The following is a 9,724-nucleotide window of genomic DNA, read 5'->3' on the forward strand; positions in this document are numbered from 1 at the left end:
AGGTAAATAACAAATACTGAACAGTCTGAACATAGACTGAACAGATCTTAATTGACTGCAAGCTTATGGTCGTAAAAGTACTGAATTCATCGCAGTGGACAAGTATGAAAATTGACTGAAAAACTGAAAATGACGTAATTATTTCTTGTTCAGACTTTTAAGAGCTGTTCAGATCAAAATGACTGTTTCAGACTAACATTTGTTTACTAGTGCCCGCAAAATTCCATGGGAAGAATGTTAAAAATATACATTAAGAATATTTGACAATAAATTCAACCAAATATTAATTATACCTGAAAGTAATTATTGATATCTTAACAACTAAATAACTCATTCTTTGTTTTTTTATTTGAAAGAAACTCCAGATCTAACTTATTATTTTTACTCTTATGATTATTTGTCGTATTTTTATAATATCATAATACGTAAATAATTTTGTAAACATGTTAATAACAGCTTTGTAAATGACAATATATACTCAATTTAATGTGTGAATTAGTATTATATTACATTTTGAAGTATTAGACTCCTTGTATACATGATGTTTACATCTCATTTCCTGCATATTTATTAAGAGATAAATTAGTCTGGGCGGACACAATTTGCTAGTTTAAAAAGTCCATGGTTACAGAATTTACTAGTAATTTTAGTCCGAGTTCAGTAATTAATGTCCTCAGACAAATATTCCTAGGTATTCATGTCCATGTCCCTAATAATGAAAGAAATAATTTTTCATGTAAACAATGTAATGTTTAATTGTTTTTTTTAACAGATATACATTACTCTTTCAATAATTATTAAACTGCCTCTATGGGAGTTTTTAAGATATTACATTTGACTTATTTTCCCAGGAAAATTATGTCAGATAATTGTTTCATGTTTATAACTAAAATAAATTATTTCTTTATTTTGCTCTTTTGAAATTTGAATTAATATTAAGAAATGTCATATTGACAACACAGACTTTTATAACTAGGAAATTCGATTTTACAATTTAATCATTTTCAGCAGCGTTTGATACAAATTCCTTTGAAAAAAAGTTGCAGACATATTTTACTAGCTATGGACTTATTTTCCTAGGAAAATATATCCTGGGACTTACTTTTCTAGTAAAATTATGGCCATGGACTTGATTACATGGAAACAAGGTCTGGGGGGACAGATTTTACTACCGGACAGAATTTACTGTTACATATTTACCACATGTATTTTGTAAAATAATTTTGTATAATTCATTTGTATATTTGAATGAAATACAGAACTTTTCGCAGCTGGGAGTATTTACTTTTGTGCATGTGGAATTATTGTAAGGTGAACATATCTTTTATATGACAGGGTTTATCTGACTTTGACTTTAATAAATCAGTGATCAACGTTAAGTTTCCCTTGTTATGTCCATGTCTCAGATAGAAATATTTTTTAAATTATAGAATGATTGTATGGTTTGCATGTTAGTCTGGTGTAATTAATTTGACCTTCATTATACATGTTATATGTTCATGGGTTATTGCTCACATGATATTTACGTGGTCAGGTCCGTTTTTAAGATACTATTAACAATAGGTCAACTATATTTGGTGTATGGGATCCTTGTTAGGTGTACGTGGACGTCTAACAGCTTTCATCGATCATTGGTCACATAGAGTTTTTTTGGCTTTGTCCGTTTCTACGTATAGGTAGATAATGCTTGGTCATGTTCATAAAACATGACCAAGTATTGTCTGACCAATTATGAACATTTTCACACCTTCGAGTGACATTACCTAATAAGCCTCTCCCATTGTAATAATTAAACCTTAATATGAGCTCACTTTAAGTGTAAACATGGTTATTAAAAGGCATGTAAATCATATTAAATGGTCATTTCAACAGATGAAATGAAATAGCAATGAGATAATCTGTGATGACAAAAATGGTTAAATTATTCCAATAAAAAAGAGATTTCTTCTGCTTCAGGTACAAGTTTAATGCTCATATATTTAAAATTCTTTTTTTCTTTTTTAAAAGCACACAATGTTATATAAATCAGCTTTTCAAAAATTGTATAATTTTTAAAAATGACAAAACTTCATCAATAAATTTTAAAATAACAATCTTTTCAACATCAGATGCTTACATTTTTTATTGTTGAATGTATTGTGGTTTTTTTTTTAACTTCCTTTGATTTTTATTACCAACAGTATTTTTTTTCTTAAAAAAACATTGATTTGAATGTCTCGTATAAAAATAATATTAAACGTTATTTTACCTACACCTTTGTCCCCTTTTCAATTCTTTTTTTTTGTTCTATACATGTACCATTACATACGTTCAAAATGTCAAAATCTCGACTTAAAATGCTTTTATAGTTCTATTCTCCTGTTATCATATATAATAATTAGACAAACAAAGAGGGGCGAAAGATACCAGAGGGACAGTCAAACTCATAGATCAAAAATAAACTGACAACGCCTTGGCTAAAAAATAAAAAGATAAACAGACAAATAATAGTACACAAGACACAACATCGAAAACTAAAGACTAAGCAACACGAACCCCACCAAAAACTGGGGGTAATCTCAGGTGTTCCGGAAGGGTAAGCAGATCCTGCTCCACCCGTCGTGTTGCTAATGTTATTACAAATCCAGTAAATAGTCGGTAGGTCACATTCGTGGTGAAAAAGGATTTGCTGATTTATGAGTTTGAATGTCTCTATGGTATTTTTCGCCACTCTTTTAGAAGCTCAGAATATACTCACACAACACTTACCCATTATACTATACACTTACCAAGTGAAAATCCTGAACAATCATAGGTCTGTTCCATATATTTATTTGAAATTAATTTCAACCAAAGATAAAAAACTGCATCATCCACTATATTGACTACCTAAATTACAAAAGTGTCCCTACACTCGATGTTATATTGCTGGATCTTCAAGTGCTCCACGTAACCTCTTTCTAATTATTAAAAGCAATTTTATCAGTAATTAAAACCGGGTTTCAGAATTATTGTGAAACTACAGACCCTAGAGGCGGTTTGATACATACAATCTAAGTCTCTTTTTCCTCATGCACTAGTATTAAACTGTTTGACTTTACTATTGAAAGAAGTGATCATGACCATTGTAGCTACAAATATCTTGTAGTAGGGAGTGATAAATCGCAAAAACCACTCTTATTCAAACACTACACTCGATGTTATATTGCTGGGTCTTCAAGTGATCCACGTAATGTAACCTCTTTCTAATTATTAACATAATTTTTATCAGTTATCAAAACCGGGCTTCAGAATTATTGTGAAACTACAGACCTTAGAGGCGGTTTGATCGAATCAGATTTGGATACTTTAAATTTCCCAAGATCTGTTAGAGTACATACAATCTAAGTCTCTTTTTTCCTTCTGCAATAGTATTAAACTGTTTGACTTTACTATTGAAAGAATTGATCATGACCATTGTAGCTACAAATATCTTGTAGTAGGGAGGGATAAATCGTAAAAACCACTCTTATTCAAACAAAAAATTCTTTGAAACCGACATTCTCAAGATGCTTGATTTTTTTTTTATTTGACAACATATGTGTTGCTATACGTTGGGAGGACGTGTTTTTCAAGAAACAATTGGCAATTCCATCGGAACCAACTGTGCTCCTCTTCTTGCCGACTTAATCCTTTATTCATATAAGACAGACTTCATGCAGGAGCTTCTAAGGAAGACTAAAAATAAACTAGCATTATCTATTAACTTCACTTTCCGCTTTACAGATGATATACTCTAACTAAATAATTTAAAGTGTGGTGACCGAATTAGACTCATCACCGGGTTTGTACTTACTTAAGCAAAACTACGGATACCACATGTTGAGCAGGATCTGTCTACCCTTCCGGAGCACCTGAGATCACCCCTCTTTTTGGTGTGGTTCATGTTTTTCAGTCTATAGTTTTTTTCTATGTTGTGTTTTTTGTCTCTCTTTTAAAACCACTCAAGCGTATATCAATTTTGTATAACGACATCGTATTATTGGAAAGTGTGAGTAAGTTGAAAAGTTATCACCGATAACCGCAACGAAATAACAATTCCCCTCGTCCTGCATGAAATAACAATCTCCCCCACCCCCGTACATAACCCAAAATATCTGTGTTTACAACTTCACATGTAACTATAACTGTGTTATATACTTTATGTAAAATATATTGCTAGATGAAATTCAATGACATGCTTTTGTCGTATCGACGGATTCAATTCAACAATTTTAATAAGTGGAAAGGGGCCTCGGTGGCCGAGTGGTTTAAGTAGTCGAATTACTGTATGACTAGCCTGTCAACACTGAGGTTCGAATACGGCATATGGCAGGTGCGTTCGTCTCCTATCTTAATTGACTAGGATTGTCAGTTTTCCTACCAAAGTTGGTGGTTCTCTCCGGGCACCCAAGCTTCCCCCACCAATAACAAATGACCGCCACGAAATGACACAATGAAGCTGGCGTTAAACACTAACCAATCAATCAAACAATCAATCAATCAATCAATCATAAAGTGTGAATTTCATTGGTATGTCAATATCATATATGAGCATTTCAGTTAAGATTGTTCTTGATAAATTTATTTAGTGACAGTATATCTATATTGGAACAAAATATTCTGCAGTAAAGCAGCAAAAAAATATGTATGAACAGTTGTAGGGATCAGTTTGGTTATTTTGTATAGATTAAGAGTGTTTGTGCAATAAAAAAAAAAAATAACAAGGTCCCATAAGTAAAACGGATTGGAACTTTAGAGGCTAATATCTTTCGTATTTTAATTGGAGGGTTTCTTGTACCCAGGTCATTCCAATCCGTCTTCAATTCGCGTGACTCTTTATAAGTTCCCCGTTGCATATGCTAGCAGTTCATTTTCCTCTTAGAAGCCATCAATCAAAAGACAGGATTGGGGACGCGTTTTTATTAATTGGTGATACAAGAAATATATTTGTCAGTCATTAGTAAAATTGACAATTTAGTGTTCTCGGTAAAATATGCGTAAATGTCTTTTAGCCTACTTTCGGTTTGTCTTGATATAGTTTTATTAAGTATTTGATCAGTTGAACCGAAATATGTTCTTTCACTAAACGCGTATTACAATTCCTGTTCCAATTAATAAATCGAAAGTGGTTCTTAATACAAAAATGTCGTTGTCCATCTAGAAATTCTATGCTGATTTTATTGATATGAGAGTTTTCTTGTTTACAAAACATGGATTATTTTGTGTCTGAATTATGCATAGAGAACTACGTGAATTTAAATGTTGATGGGCTAATAAAATACATGTTCCAAGTTTGACCTTCATCGACCTTAGTAGTAGGGTTTCGAAATTATATGACACTATTATTCCATTGGTTCATGTTTGCATACATCTTTATGGTTTATTCACATATTTCAAATTCATTATTGTATGCGTCAGAAACCACTAGAAAATCTTCTAGCAGATTCCAGTCCAGTTAACCTTATATACTTCTGCAAATGAAATCGGAATCACAAGTGTATATTACACACGTGATACCATTTATCTGAGCATCCGTCTGGAAACATTATATCGTTAAGTTACAATGACATTATTTTTCATGATATATTTGTTCCAGTATTTGGTCTTATATTCACTATTATTCTTATTATGTCACTTGTTTTATGTCCCGCTTTAAAAGTTTATTCAACAACGTTCAGACCTACAATTACTTGCGATTTTAACTTGATTAACGATTTGAATTGAGTTGGAAGAAATACCAACGGTTGAAATTGTGTTTCTTTAGTTTTAACAGTTCATCAATGGCTTCAATGTCATCCTATATGTATGCCAAGAAAAATATTTAAGAGTAAACTGTATTATAATCTGATGCACTACTGAAAAGGTCGTTATAAGTTTGTGCTGCAAATTTGATGACATAAAATTGAGAATGGAAATGGAGAATATGTCAAAGAGATAACAACCCGACCAAAGAGCAGACAACAGTCAACTATATCAAAAGTGTGTGCCTTTTGATAATGGCCGGGGTTGTCATGGTTTTCTGAGTATGAATATAACGTTTTTGCACTAATATAAAAATAAGGAGATGTAGTATGATTGCCAATGAGAGAACTATCCACCAAATTGCAAATGAAGTGGATGTGTGCAATTATAGGCACCTGTACGGCCATCAACAAGGAGAAATCCCATACCCGTATAGTCGGCTATAAAAGGCCCTGACGTGAAAAAATATGAATCAATTCAATTGAAAAAACTAATGGCCCAATTTATAACAAAACAATTTACGAAAAACAAATATGACAGACATGAACCAACAACAAACACTGAACTTCAGGCTCTTGACTTGGGACAGGCCCATAAAGAATAATATGGCTGGTTTAAATATGTTTGGAGGCGCCAATCCTATCTCTAACCTGGGATAGTGGTGAAACGGCACAACACAAGAACTTCATTTGAGGTGACATGTTAGTCTAGACAAGTTTAGGAATCTTTATTGCTTTTCATACGGTATGAGTTTTGTTCATTTTTAAAGCCGTGTAGTGACCTGCAATTCGACACATCTTTGTCAATTAGTATTTATTGCTAGTTTTATCATTGGCAATCATACCACATCACCTTATTAATATTTTAATAAATATATTAATAAAAATACAACTGCATGTTGACGTCATCGCGGCATTAAAATACAAACGTATACAAATTTTTCGCCTGATACAATTTTTTAAGCAAATGTATAATATGCATGTCTAAACGAAAACATCGTACAAGGAGAGAGAGAGAGAGAGAGAGAGAGAGAGAGAGAGAGAGAGAGAGAGAGAGAGAGAGAGAGAGAGAGAGAGAGAGAAAGAGAACAGCTAAATAAGCAGGTTGTTTGACTTTGTGCAAGTATTACATTCCTTGGCTCGAATATGTTAGCCGTTATGCGTCTGCAGACACACAATTTAATAAGGTGCAATTTAAAAGTATGCATATGATACCAGAAACGGAGATATGTGTCTTTTTCGTACATTTAATATAAAACTAAGATATGGTATGATTGCCAATGAGACAACTCTCCACAAGAAACCAAATGATTAAGAAATTATCAACTATAGTTCACCGTACGGCCTTTAACAATGAGCAAAACCCATTCCACATAGTAAGATATAAAAAGCCCCGAAATGACCAATGTAACACAATTCAAACGAGAAAACTAACGGCCTGATTTATGTACAAAATGAAGAAGGAAATACAAATATGATATACAGCAACAAACGACAACCACTGAATCACAGACCCCTGACTTGGGACAGGCACATACAGAATGTGGCGGGGTTAAACTAGATTGAAGGCGCCAACCCTCCCCTGACATGGAACAGTGGTGTAACAGTACAACATAAAAACAAACTATAACAATCAGTTGAAATGGGCTTAACTCATCAGATAGATACAAAACGGATATACATTTAACAAAAACACAGACCGACGTGGCAGGGTACTTATACATCCCCACAACAAAAAAGACACCACTAAGTACAGATCTGAGAGTACTCGCAGTAACTGACAGCTAGTTCAAGGCCAATAACAACTAATAAAAGAATAATGCATCTAAGAATAAAATATCAACAGTACACATCCAACATCCAATCGATTTAGTGTACTGACGTCATTAACAGTCAGAGAAAAACATGACCTTGTGCAATCCCAAAATACAGGTATCGACAGATTGTAGACCCATATAAAGGCAACAGTAGTATACCGCTGTTCGAAACTCATAAATCGATAGAGATAAAAACAAATCCGGGCTACAAACTAAAACTGAGAGAAACGCATCAAATATAAGAGGAGAACAACGACACAACAAAAACACAACATTAAAATGTAACACACACAGAAACGAACTATAATATAACAACAGCCATTTTCCTGACTTGGTACAGGACATTTTAAGAAAAAAATGGTGGGTTGAACCTGGTTTGTGGCATGCCAAACCTCCCGCTTTTATGGCAACGTCAAACACAACACCAAAACGACAACATCACATGACAGGACCACAATACAAATAAATGGGAGAACATATAGGACAAAGAAACACACGAATAATAGCTAGCAGAAGGTACTAGGCTTAAAATTCAATACGCCAGACGTGCGTCTCGTCCACACAAGACTAACCAGTGACGCTCAGATAAAAAAAGTTTGAAAGCCAAAACAAGTACAAAGCTGAAGAGCACCGAGGACCAAAACTTCCAAAAAGTTGCGCCTAACACGGCCAGGATTTTCTGCCTTGGACAAGAACATCCTTATTATTTAGAATAATTTATAATTTTGCAAACAGTAAATATTATTAAATAACTACTAGTATATAATAGATATACATGATAAAACCAAAGTGGGGTCTAACTACAGAATAAAAACGGATACATTACATAAAACAACTTAATCCAACATATAAAAATACACAGCCGAGTTAGCTAAAGCCTCAACGCACAAAGTGACGTCACATTTGAAATTCTAAAATAGCACACAAAGTGACGTCACATATGAATTTGTAAAAATATTTCCCAAAAATAAGATAGGATTAGGATTGATTCAAGATAGATTTGTAATACTGTTATTACATTTATTAATAACAATGAAAATTACAATACTTATTAATATCAAATTGTGGTAGTAATTAGATAATTAATTGTATTATCTAGCTATGTCGGTGTTTCTTCTGAATCAAACTGTAATCAAATATATCGTATAAATTTCGTTGAACCAAACTAAAATCTAATAAATGAAGGGGGTGATTAATTATCTATACCATAACACACGAATATAACAGAAAATACGTTAAGACATTTGACAAAATCCGACGAGAACAACAAATATAACATCAAAATTAAATACATGAATTTGGGATAGAAAGGTACCGTGACACGTCTTATAGCAATGCGGTTTCACACTCAGCAAAACAGTCACAATCGGGAATAAGTCAGTAATTAAAAGATCAGACGACGTAATGACAAACCACTATCTAACACGTGGTAAAAATGTCCTTAGTTAGTTTTGACAAAGACACATCGTATAGATCAACCAATTGGTGATGGTATCCGTAAAATTTACGGAGTGTCATTTTTAATCTCTCCTCCTCATAACTTTGTTGGAGCAGTTTCTGCGTAAGGAGCACACTCCTGTATATGAAGTCCGTATAGTGTGAACAAGCTCGAGAATAACGTATGAATTGAGATATGTAAATACCATACGAAGGGGCAGAGGGTATGTTACTGCTGAGAAATGGGAAATTGATAATTGGGAAGTTGAAATCGTCCCGTTTATCATAGATTTTCGTGTGAAGTCGTCCATCTGTGTCAATATTGAGGAAAAGATCAAGGTATGACGCAGTCTTTCTATTATCAGTAGTATCCTTAATTTCAAGTTCACTGGGATATATGAGATGTAAGTATTGGCTGAAATATGGGTTATTCAATGATAGAACATCATCAATATATCGGAAAGTAAAATTAAAGAATTTCGCAAGATGCTTTTTCTTTTTGTCTTTTAGAAGGTTCTGAATAAATTCTGCTTCATACGAGTACAAAAACAAATCGGCCAGTAGGGGTGCACAATTAGTTCCCATTGGAATACCGACTGTCTGTTGAAATATAAATCCTCCAAACTCAACAAACATATTGTAGATCAAAAAGTCCAGCATTTTGATAATATCATCTTCAGTATATTTTCTGGTAGATTCAGTGTGGTTTTTCACAAAATATGAATTATT

This window comes from Mytilus californianus, unplaced genomic scaffold, assembly GCF_021869535.1.
Source record: "Mytilus californianus isolate M0D057914Y unplaced genomic scaffold, xbMytCali1.0.p SCAF_1, whole genome shotgun sequence".
Lineage (NCBI taxonomy): Eukaryota > Metazoa > Mollusca > Bivalvia > Mytilida > Mytilidae > Mytilus > Mytilus californianus.